General features: G+C 42.8%; 1 pseudogene; it reads left to right on the top strand.

Annotated features, from left to right (window-relative positions):
• Positions 1-7,880: 7,880 nt before the first annotated feature.
• On the top strand, positions 7,881-8,002 carry LOC118887557 (annotated as a pseudogene).
• The last annotated feature ends 4,595 nt before the right edge of the window (positions 8,003-12,597 follow it).

Genomic DNA, 12,597 nt, shown 5'->3' with positions numbered 1-12,597 from the left:
CCGCTGGTGACATCCAGGCACCTGTAAGACCACCCAACTGTGAACGAGTGTGTGAGTGAGGGCAGTGGGAGGCCAGCCAGGGCAGGGAGGAAATTTCCACCGTGTGGTCCCAATTATCACGTAATTACAGCCTCACATTTCTCTCCACTGCAGCATCTGCTTCTATTCAACCAAGAGGGTCTAGACCAACACTGAGGGGTGTGTGTGTGTGTGTGTGTGTGTGTGTGTGAGAGAGAGAGAGAGAGAGAGAGAGAGAGATGAGAGAGAAGTTTTGAGAAAAACATATTCAGAGTCAACAGGCAGCCACAGACCAACGGCACCCAAAGGGTATGTACCAGCAAGAACAACTGCCTTTTCCCTTCTAGTAAATTCCCCACAGGGGCTGTGGTACCTGAGTCAGTAAGGAAGTTCTAGGAAAGAGCAATTAAGAGCACCCAAGGCTGTATTTACCTGACATCCAACATCTGGATGAAAAGTGAAAATTCCTCATTGTCAGGGTGTTTTTTCTCTGTACAAAGCTCTAGGTATTTAGAAACATCTGGGTGACAGGCTGGCTGATTCTGCTTTTCATCCAGATGCTCAGCCTGACTGTGGTTTCAGTAGAGACAGGTTCAAGCTAGGGGGAGTGGGCGCAGAGACAGTCGGGGAGAAGGGGCCACAGTCCTGCCCTGAGGAACCTTCTGACCCTTGGTTCAATTAGTCCTTGCCACCTGCCTCCTCAGCTGGAAGGATCTGTTCTCCCCAACCCCTCACACAGTCCCCAAGTTGCACAGAGCTGAGACACACTGACGTTTATGCAACATCTTCCACTGGGAATCAGCCAACCCAGCACAGAATTAGCTGGCATCTTCCCACTCTTGGATTATACAGACAGCGACTTTGATCGAATCTGGCAACCAGATTTATGAATCAGTCGATATTTATTGCGGGGAACAATCCATCTTCATGTCTGGTCTGTGCACACATAACCCTGCTCCAGGCATGCCCAGAGGCCTTGGTGCTAAATGTTGAGGAGCTCGGGGTGAATACATCTGAGGAGGGGGCAAAGGAAAGGGGTATGACACCATCAAAAACGAGACAAAATATAATGTGAAGTGTAACTGGTAGGGGGAGAGAGGGAAGGAGGTAGCTACCCTATCCATCCCATGTTCGTCCTGGTCTGCCCTTTTCAACCCTCTCCCAAACCCTCACAACCTCCAACTAGCAAAAGTCACTATTTTTTTTTGTTGTTGTTAAATTTATTTATATTATTTATTTATTTTTGGCTGCGTTGGGTCTTCGTTGCTGCACGCGGGCTTTCTCTAGTTGCGGCGAGCAGGGGCTACTCTTCGTTGCGGTGCGCGGGCTTCTCATTGCAGTGGCTTCTCCCGTGGAGCACGGGCTCTAGCGCGAGGGCTTCAGTAGCTGTGGTGCGTGGGCTCCGCAGTTGTGGCTCGCGGGCTCTAGAGCGCAGGCTCAGTAGTTGTGGCACACAGGCTTAGTTGCTTCGCGGCACGTGGGATCTTCCCGGACCAGGGCTTGAACCCGTGTCGCCTGCATTGGCAGGTGGATTCTTAACCACTGCGCCACCAGGGAAGTCCAGAAGTCACTAATTATTAATATTCTTTGAAGTCAAACATGTTGCAAAATTTTGATGCAATGCATTCCAGTGAACTGAAAGCCTGTGTGTGTTCTTCTAATTATCTACGCTTTTGTTCTCTCCCCTGCCCACTGGACCATTAAAGAAACTAACTGAGCCTGACCACCCAAGCCCAGTCTTCTGATGGACCAATCAGAGAGCCAAGGTTGTAGCTCAGCTGATGAATGGCCAGGGAAAAGGCTACTCAGGATTCTCTCATTTGCATGCCTGCACTGATTGGCTAAACCACAGCCCCTGTGGTAGAAAGTAAGCTCCCAGTTAAAGCAGAGGGAATCCAAGTGTCCATCCATCCAATGGCAGTCTGTTTATTTTGAGGCGTAGGAAGGATGGTCTGTTACTGGGCTTCTCAGACTAATTGTAAGAAGTGAGGGGTGGAATTTAAGACAGGTGGGAAGAAAGAAGTAAAATGGTCACCTTCTCATGTCTCCTTCCCAGCCCTAACTCTGCATCCTGCCCCAACTACTCCTGATTCTTCTGGCCCTCTGTGCCAAGGCCACCACCCTTTTGACACTGTGCCAAAAGCCCACCCCACAGACCCTCCCCCACCTGGAGCTTCTTGCAGGAAATACAAGGCACTAAGGGGCACTGAGGAGGGGAAAGGGAAATGTTTGAGGGGCTTAGGAGCCCTCCAAAAATTAAAGAGCAGAGTCTCTACCAGCAGGGAGATGAGAGACACTCTGACCCTTCCTCATTTCTCCAGCCTTCACACCATTTAGGATCATGAGGGCTGCTCTAGGAGTGATGGAGGAGCTGGGGGGCAATGGCTGGGTTGGGGAGACAGGGCCTGGCACCATCTTCACCCACCCACAAAGCTTGGGCCTGAAGTTGAGCAGAGGAACTGCTTTCTTGCCTTACGGAGACAATAGGTCTGGGCGGGGAGGGGCAGGTCAGGCAAAAGAGTCATCTCAGGAATTGACTCCCCAGATGGTACAGACAAGAAATGGGCTGGGCCAGCCCCTGTCTCCCAAATGGGAGGAAAATGGAAAGCACCCACAGGAGATAAGAGACAACTGTCCCCCACCCAACCCAAGGACCAGGACACCTGGGCTCTTAACCTGGCTCTTGTCAATTACTTCACCCCTCCAGACCCCTGTCAGATGGGAAATCATGGTTTCTCAGACCTACCCCAGAGCTAGTCACACAAGACAATACATGTAAAGGACTGGAATCTCTGTGGCTCCAAAGGACAGAATCTGAACCAATGAGTAAATTTACAGGGGATCAGGCTTACACTCAGTGTATAAAAGAGTTTTCTACATTCAAAGTGCCCGGCAATGGAAGCAGCTCAGTTAGTGATTTAGCACAGTTCAAGCACCCAAGTAGAGTTTGGATGACCATCTGTTGTAGAGTATGATTTCCAGACATTTTCATGCACTAGATGGGAATTTGGGCATAATCTGTTGGCTGCCTCTAACTCTTTAGGATTCTAGGATTCATTCATTGAAGAAATGTTTATTGGTTGCTCACTAGACCCATCTCTGTCACTGATATACTGTGTGACTACCAATTTTCCTCTCTGAAGCCAGTTTCCCACATATAACATGAGAGTGTTGGGCTAGTGGACCACTGAGGGCTCTTCCAGCTCTGACAGGCTGCCTTGTTCTAAACGGAATCAGAAGAACTACACAGGCTCACTCTCCACCCCCTCGTCCCCCTCCTTCTCCTGCTTCTTCCCACACTGCCCATAACTTAGCAGAGTTGGGACAGAATGAACTTCTCCTGGCCTGGGAAGCCGTGTAAAACAGATGGGCCTGTTGCCATGGAGACCAGGGAGCCACTTGTCTTGGGGGGCTGGGGATTGGGTGGGGGGTGAAGGCAGGCATGGGTGATTTACTCCTGTAACAGCCCAGCCCAGAATCTACATGAATGTTAAATGGGGTGGCTCCAGGCAATCACTCAGCCAGACAGATCAGAAACCACTTAAGATAAAAGACCCAGAACATCTGTACATCCCAGGGATGCCTGTGACCTCCCCGGCTCCCCACCCCCACTGCACAACCTTGGGCAGGTCAGCCCCTCTCTGGCCAGAGGATTTGACTCAATCTTCCCACAGGCAAAGCTGGAGGAATGCAGGATCTGTCCTGAAGGGAGGGGGGCCAGGGGATATAGGCAGTTCTAGAGGGCACTGGCTGGGGGAACTGAGGGAAGCTGATTTCTTGGGCTCCTTAGAAAAAAACAGTTCTCTGGCAATCCGCACTGTCCAACCACAGATGGGCTGCCCCAGGAGGGAGTGAGCTCCCCAACCCTGGAAGCACTCAAACTGGGCTGGGAAGATCCTCCATCAGAGACTCTCAGGACGACTTCCCCATCAAGCAGGAGACTGAGCCTGGTAGCTTCTGAGGGCAGCTCTTTCAATTCTGATATCCTGTGATAGCAGAGGCAGAAGAATATTGTGGTTACAAGTGTGTACTTTGGAGTCAGACAGACCTGGGCTCAGGTCCCAGCTCTGCATCTTACTTGCTGTGTGACCTTAAACAAGTTAACTTCCTCTGAACCTCTATTTCCTCACCTGTGAAATGTGAGGCATAATACCAGATTTATAAGATTTTCTGGAAGGGATTAAAACGAAGCAATTTATCTAAAGTGCTTAGTACAGTACCTAGCCCATATTGAACACCTGATAAGTGGTTATTGTTAGTATTCTGTAATTAGTAAACCTACAAAGGAATGGGAGCTCCCAGCTGTTTGGATTGGACTCAGCCCAGATGACTGGCTCCTGATCTTCCACTTACTGCGTGATCGTGGCCAAATTTCTTAATCTCTCTGTGTCTCCATTTCCTCATCAATAAAATGAGGCTAATAATAGTGCTCACCTCATAGAGTTATTGTGAGGATTGAATTCTATGTCGCATCTGAAGTGTTTGGGATAGAACCTAGCACAGAGCAAGTACCCAATAGCCGTGTGCTACCATCACCATCACCATCATCATTGTCTCATCCTCATCCTCCACTCTGGTTGTCTCCCCAGTGCTTAGTACTTGTTAGGGCCAAGGGATCGATTTAGAGATAATGGTTCATGAGTAGGCAATGCTGCTTCAAAATTCAGTGGAGACAAGAGAGACCGAAAGGAAGAAAAAGGAAAGGGGGCAGCCTGAAGGAAGAGGCAGCAGAGCGAAATTGGTAACTAAAGGAGAAGAGCAAGCATCACAGTGGCTCCACACTTGTAGGGAAGGGAGGGGGACCGACAGAACAAGAGAAGGGACTGATGGGGAAAAGGGTGAGTGGCTCCACGTGGAAACCCCGATCTTCATACAATGCAAATGTTCCATATTCAGTTGACAAACATACCTTGAGCACCTACAGTGCATAAGGCACTAAGAATATAAATATGAATAGACATGTTCCTGATCTTAGAGGAAATGTTTTCAGCTTTTCACCGTTGTGTGATGTTAGCAGTAGGTTTGTTGTATATGGCCTTTATTATGTTGAGGTATGTTCCCTCTATGACCACTTTCTGGAGAGTTTTTATCATAAATGGGTGCTGAATTTTGTCAAAAGCTTTTTCTGCATCTATTGAGGTGCTCATATGGTTTGTATTCTTCAATTTGTTGTGTGGCGTATCACACTGATTGATTTGCAGATATTGAAAAATCCTTGCATCCCTGGGATAAATCCCACTTGATCATGGTGTATGATCCTTTTAATGTATTGTTAGATTTCAGATTGCTAGTATTTTGTTGAGGATTTTTGCAGATTAAAAAAAAGAATGTTTATGCCAAAATGAAAAGGAGAAAAATAAATCAAGAAAAAATAGGAAAAAAATATGAACAGACATGGTTCCTGCCCCCCAAGGACCTTGTAGTATCAGTGGGGGAAGTAAAGACATCCCAAATGCATGCAACAAGCATAACAGATGCTTTTATCCACAGTATCTGTCCAAGTAGCTGCAGAACAAGGAAGTGATTGATTTCACCAGGCTTCAAGGAAGAAGTTATTCATGAACTGAGTAGATGTTCTCCAGGAAGACTGGGGGAAACATAGCTGTAGGAAGGGAAAGCATGAGAGAAATACCAGTGAGTGAAAAGCCATGCCATGTTCTACACTAATAAGTCACTCTGATACTGAGGACTCTCAGATCCAGAGCTGAGGCTGGAGATGCCTTAAGGGACCGTGGCCTGGACAGCAGTGTGGGCCATAATACAGAAGGAGGGAAGGATCAAGAAGAGAGTTGTGTTGGGATGTGGGGACTCTGAAAGGGAAGGAGGTAGGAGTTTACAACGTGGGTTTGGAGTCAGACACATAAGAGGAGAGTTCGGCTGGGAAAAATCAGGGACAATTCTTCCTTTAAGGTAGGAGGGAAGGAGGAAAGAAAAGCACAAGACATTTTGAAGTAGGGATTGAGAACTGACAGGCCTAGGAGGTCCACCCCTGACCTTTCCAGAAAAGTCAGAGGCAAGGACTTTAGTTAAAAAAAAAAAAAGTTGGGAGAGTATAAGGGGCCCAATGAAAGGGGGACTGTTACTACATTTCCTACAGACATTAGAAGGGTAAGTAAGAATCTTATAAACAACTTAGACAAACTGGACACATTCCTTGAGAACTACAAGTTACTAAAACTGACACAAGATAAAATAGAAAAATATAAATAGCCCGATATCTATTAAATAAAGTGAATTTGTTGCCAAAAATCTTCCCACAAACAAAACTCCAGCACTGGATGGTTTCACTATGAACTTCATCAAATATTTAAGAAAGAAAGAATGCCAATCCTACACAAACTCAGAAAATAGAGGAATATGAACATTCCTAACTTATTTCATGATGCCGGATTAACCCTGATACTAAAACCTGACAAAGACATTACAAAAGGAGAAAAAAAAATGACAAAACAATATCCATCACATATATAGATCACAAACCCTTAACAAATTACTAGCAAGTAAAATCCAGCAATATACAAAAATAATTATGCATCATAACCAAGGTTTATCCTGAGAATGTAAAATCGTTTGAATGCTCAAACTCACTAATATAATTTACTATATTAACAGAAGAAAGAAGAAAGCCCATATGATTGTTTTTATAAAATCCAATACCTGTTCAGTATATTTTAAATATCTGAGCCAATTAAGAAGGGAAGGAATTTCTTCAATCTGATAAAGGACATCTATGAAAAACCTTCAGCTGACATCATATTTAATATGACTTAATAGACATTCCTTCTAAGATCAGGAACAAAGCAAGGCTGGCCACTCTTACTACATCTATTTAACATTTTACTGGAGGTTTTAACTAAGGCAATAAAGCAAGATAAAGGAATAAAAGGCACAGAAAGGAAAGAACTAAAACTTTATGCACAAATGGCATGATTGTTTATGTAGAAAAACCCTGGTAATCTATAAAATAGCAACTAGAACTAAGAAATGAATTTAGCAAAGTCACAGGATAAAAAAGCAACACTCATTGTTCAATCGTATTCCTCTATACTAGCAGCAAACCATTGGAAAGTGAAATCCTTAAAAATTCCATTTACACTAAGGCCAAAACACATTAAAATACTTAGGAATAAATTTAACAAAAGATGTGCAAGACCTATACATTGACAATTACCCCCAAAAATACTGAGATAAGTTAAGGAGGACTTAAATAAATGTTCCTGTATGAGAAGACTCAATATTATTCAAATGTCAATTCTCTCCAATTTGATATATAGAGTCAACAGAATCCCAATCCCAATTTCCAGCAGACTTTATTTGTAGAAATCGATAGGCTCATTCTAAAATGTACATGGAAATGCAAATGACCTAGAATACCCAAGGTAATCTTGACAAAGAAAAACAAAGTTGGAGAACTTATACTACCTAATTTCAAGTCTTGCTGTAAAACTGGTGCACAGTCATCAGGACAGTATGATGGTATAAAGAGAGACATGTCATTCAATGGAACAGAATAGAGAGCCCAGAAATAGACACACATTTAAGTGGTCATTTGATTTTTCAAGAGGGGAACTAAAGCAATTCTATGGGTAAAGCAGTCTTTTCAAGAGGTGTGGCTGGGACAACTGGCCATCAGTATAAGAAAACCTTGAACGTTGACCTCTACCTCACATAATACATAAAATTTAATTTGTGATGAATCATAGATCTAACCTCAAAAGTGAAAACTGTAAAGCTTCTAGACTAAAACGTAGGAGAATGTCTTCATCACCTGGAGATAGGCAAAGTTTCCTTAGAAAGGAGGCAAAAGGTAATAAGTATCAGAGAAAATATGATAATTCAGATTTCATAAAAATTTATAACTCCTGCTCATCAAAAACATAATTAAGAAAACGATGATGTGCAATGGCTGCGAACAGCAGTCTCCTCAGTAGTGTGTGCAACCTGTTGCTTACGTGGGTTGCCTTAAGGGACATTGGAGACCACCCTTACCGGTGGATGTTTATGTCTGACCTCATGTTGTCCCCAGTCGCGGCTCCAGACAGGTATTCAGGTGCCTTCAGAAAGCCCCAGGACAGGGTGACCAGGGTCCACATTTTCCAAGTCATCATGTCTGTCACACCAAGCTGCAGGACCAGGAGCATGTGACTGAGGTCCTACACGGGGCCCAGTTCAAGTTCCCTGGTTGCCAGAAGATCCATGTCTCCAAGAAGAGGGGCTTTAGCAAGTTTAATGCAGATGAATTTGAAGCCCTGGCAGCTGAAAAGTGGCTCATCCTGGATGGCTTTGGGGTCAAATACATCCCCAATGATGGCGCCGTGGACACATGGTGAGCCCTGCACTCTTAAGGGCTTCAGCACTGCCCCCTCCTTACTCACACCCACCAATATATCCTACTTCTTGTCCAAAATATAAAATGGATAACAAGTCACAGACTAGGAGGAAATAGTTGCAAAACACTCCATTAAAGAACTTGTATCAAGTATATATAAAGAACTACAATGCAATAATAAAAACACAACCAACCCAGTAAAAAGAAGGGCAAATGCTTGAACAGACATTTCACAGTAAGGAAGGTATACTGAATGCTTGCCTACGCGATGACCCAGCAATTTGACTTCCAGGTATTTACCCAAAAGACAGGAAAACATATGTCCACAAAAAGACATGTACAAGAATATTCACAGCAGCTTTATCCACAGTAGACCCTAATTGAAAACAACCCCAAATAAACTGTCCATAAACAGGAAGGTGGATACACCAATTGTAACAACTACTTGGTGATACAAAAGGGACAAAGTACTGACATTTGCAACAAAATGGATGAAACTCAAAAATATGATGAGTACATACTATTTGATTCCATTTATGTGAAATTTTAGAAAGGTTTTTTTAAAAATAAAAATGGATTTCTTCTGCAGGATGAGAGCAGTGATTGACTGGAAAGGGGCATGAACAGATTTCCTGGGTGATAGAAATGTTCCATATCTTGATAGGGATTTGGGTTACACATACAAAGCATTTGTCAAATCTCCTCGAAGAATACACTTATAATTTGTGCATTTCACCATTTCACTGACGTAAATTTAACACCCCTCCCCCATACACATGCACACAAAAAAAACACAAGCAAATATTGAATTCTACTTAATGATATGCATGCTGAAGTATTTGGAATGAAGTATACTGATGGTCTGCATCTTACTTTAAAATATACCAGAAATAAGATGTATTGAAGGCTAGATATATGGATAGGTATTTGATGAAAGAGATACGGCAATATGTTGACAACTGTAGACTCTAAATGCTGAGTACTCAACTGTGAGTACTCAAAATTCTATCCAATTTCCTATATGTTTAAAATTTCAATAGGGGAGTCAAGAGAGGGGTTGCAGGACTGGTCAAGAATGGAAAAAACTCAGAATAGCCTTGAGGTGAGGGCAGTAAGGAGTTTTCAGGATTTTCCAGGGACAGTGAGGGTTCAGCTAGGGTTTATAGCCCTCATCTGTAAGAAAGCCAGTCAGCACGTGTCCCCAAGGCTCTTTTGTCAACAGTCACCCCCCAGCCAGCCTGATCCTATCCAACAGGATATCTGAGGACAGGATAGTTCCATCACATTTTCCATCTCCCAGTGGAGGGTGTCTTCCCCTTTGGACCAGAGGTTCTCCATGGCAGGGTCTCCCCCATCAGACTAGGAGCTTACTTCAAGCAGGACCTAGATCTTCCCCATCACACCAGGAGCTTCCTTAGGCTAGAGGTTATGTATCTCCCATCAGCCTGTGAATGGGGACTAATTCCACCATCAGACCAGAAGGCCTCTCTGGATGTATCTGCCACCTGATAGGGGCTTCTCAGAGGGCTGTCAATCATTTCTCTTTATTTCCTTCAAGACTCCCACTTGGGCTCTGCAGCTTGAGCTCACTCAGCAGAGAGGAGGGAGGAGTGATTGACAGTATCCCAGCAGGAATAGCAGGAATAGCTGTAACTTCAATCATCCCAGAAGCAGACACTCACTTATATGGGTTTCACATTTAGCCAGGGAAAAGCAACATTAATTCACTGGAGTGACTGAGACTTTACACACCCTAAAGTGAAGAAATTCTAACGTGAGGTTCCCCCAGCAGCTGTAGCTGGGAAACATCTCCCCCCAGGCATTGGCAGGAGGTCACGCAGCTCAACAGCTCATTGGGCAGGGGGAAGCACAGCCACCTCCACACACCTGGGCTTACAGGAACTAAGGGTGGGGTGTACCCAGAGATCCAGAGAGTAAGGGGTGATGCTGAGGCCCCAGGAAAAAGAACAGGCAAGAGAAGAGAGGGGAAGAGCCAAAATATGTCTCCTTCATTTCCCTCTTTCTCTCTCTCTCTCTCTCATGCATACACACATACACAGATGCAGTTTAAACTTAAAATATGATTCCTGTTCACAAGGGTAAGTTCCCTAGCAACTGATTACACATTTGCAAGGTGTTGCATATAGGACACTAGAGTAGATGCCTGGCTGAGAAACGGAACAAACCTGGTTGCTATACGGGATACAAGATCTATTGATATTTATCTCTCATCCTTCAAACCAGTTTCCCTAGACCCCGCCCCCAACACACAGACACCTCTGACCCCTATAAATTTGACTAACTTCCAGATTTTCTTCGGGACTCAGCTTCTATTGTCATAACCCAGATTGTTGTTATTATTCTGGGTGAGATGGAGAGAGGACCATCAAGCTGGGCCATGAGAACTAATCTGCCATTTTCTACATCAGAGTTTTTCAAAGTGTCATCTTGTTTGCTTCCAGCAGTAGCAGACTAGATAACGTAAAAGGTCTTTTCACTACAAAACAACTAGCTTCTGCTAAAAGAGTCTTGAGCGCATTTCTGGGGTCAACATAAGTAATAGAAATATGTTATAGTCCCATCCATCCCCCCAAATTCACTGAAACTAAGGCAATGAATAACAAGCAGCAAGACAACTTGAAAGGCAGGTGTTGGAATAAGACAAGGATATCTACTTTCATCATTGCTAGTCAATGTTGTACGACTAGAGCAATTAGACAATGAAAATAAAGACATCCAAGCTGGAAAGCATGAAGTAAAACTATGTCTATTCATAGATGACATGATCCTATATGTAGAAAATCCCAAATAATCAACAAGAAAGCTACTTGAGCTAGAATTCAGTAAGGGTGTAGGGTATAAGATCCAAACCAAAAGATCAGTTGTATTTATACACACCTGCAATGTAGAAAGGGAAATTAAGAAAGCAGTCTCACTCATAATAGCATCTAAAAGAATGAAATATTTAGAAATAAATTTAACCAAGGACAGGAAAGACATATACACTGAAAACCACAAAATATTGCTGAAAGAAATTAAAGAAGACCTAAATAAATGGAAACATATCCCATGTTCATGGAGAGGAAGGCAATAGTTTTAAGATTGCCTATGCTACTCAAAGTGATCTACAGATTCAAAGAAATCCCTATCAAAACTCCAATCGCCTTTTTTTTGTAGAAAAACAAAAGCCAATCATCAAATTCATGTGAAATTGCAAGGGACTCTGAGTAGCCAAAACAATCTTGATAAGTAATAAGACAGAGGACTCACATTTCCCCAATGTCAAAACTTACTACAAAGATACAATAATCAAAAGAGTGTGGTACTGGCATAAGGACAGACCTATAGACCAATGGAGTAGAATTGAAAGTCCAGAAATAAACTCATACATCCATGGCCAGTTGATTTTAAACAGAAGTGCCAAGTCCATTCAATGGGGAAGGAACACTTTTTTCACCATATGGTTCTAGGAAAACTGGGTTTCCACATGCAAAAGAATGAAGTTGGACCCTACCTCACAGCAAATACAAATATTAACTCAAAATGGATTTATGACTTAAATATAAGAACTAAAACCGTAAATATCTTAGAAAGACATAGGGGAAAATCTTTATAACCTTGAATTTGGCAATGGATTCATAGATTTGACACCAAAAGCACAAATAACTAAAGAAAAATACAGATAAGTTGGACTTCATCAAAATTAAAAATTTTGTGCATCAAAGGCATTATCAAGAAATTGAAAAGACAACCTACAGAATGGCAGAAATTATTTGCAAATCATTTGATAAGGACTAAATATCCAGAATATATAAAGAATTCCTACACTCAAGAAAAAGACAAACAACCCAATCTCAAAAATGGAAAAAGGACTTGAATAGACATTTCTCCAAGGAATATATACAAATGGCCAATAAGCACATGAAAAAATGTTCAACATCATTAGCCACTAGGGAAATGTGTATAAGAGCCTCAATGAGATATCACTTCATATCTACAAAGATGGTATTAATAATAATAATAATAAATGGAAATTAACAAGTGTTAGGATTTGGAGAGATTAGAATTCTCGTGCATTTCTGGTAGAAACGTAAAATGGTACAGACTCTGGAAAACAGTTTTCTGGTTGAAAAACCAAAATTTAAACATAGATTTCTGTATGATCCAGCAATTCCACTCCTAGGTATATACCCAAAAGAACTGAAAACTAGGATTCAGATAGTTGTATGCCAATGTTCATTGCAGTAGCC

Source organism: Balaenoptera musculus, chromosome 20 (genome assembly GCF_009873245.2).
Source record: "Balaenoptera musculus isolate JJ_BM4_2016_0621 chromosome 20, mBalMus1.pri.v3, whole genome shotgun sequence".
Classification (NCBI taxonomy): domain Eukaryota; kingdom Metazoa; phylum Chordata; class Mammalia; order Artiodactyla; family Balaenopteridae; genus Balaenoptera; species Balaenoptera musculus.
The sequence above is the reverse complement of the archived record's forward strand: the minus strand, read 5'-3'. Positions and strand labels throughout refer to the sequence as shown.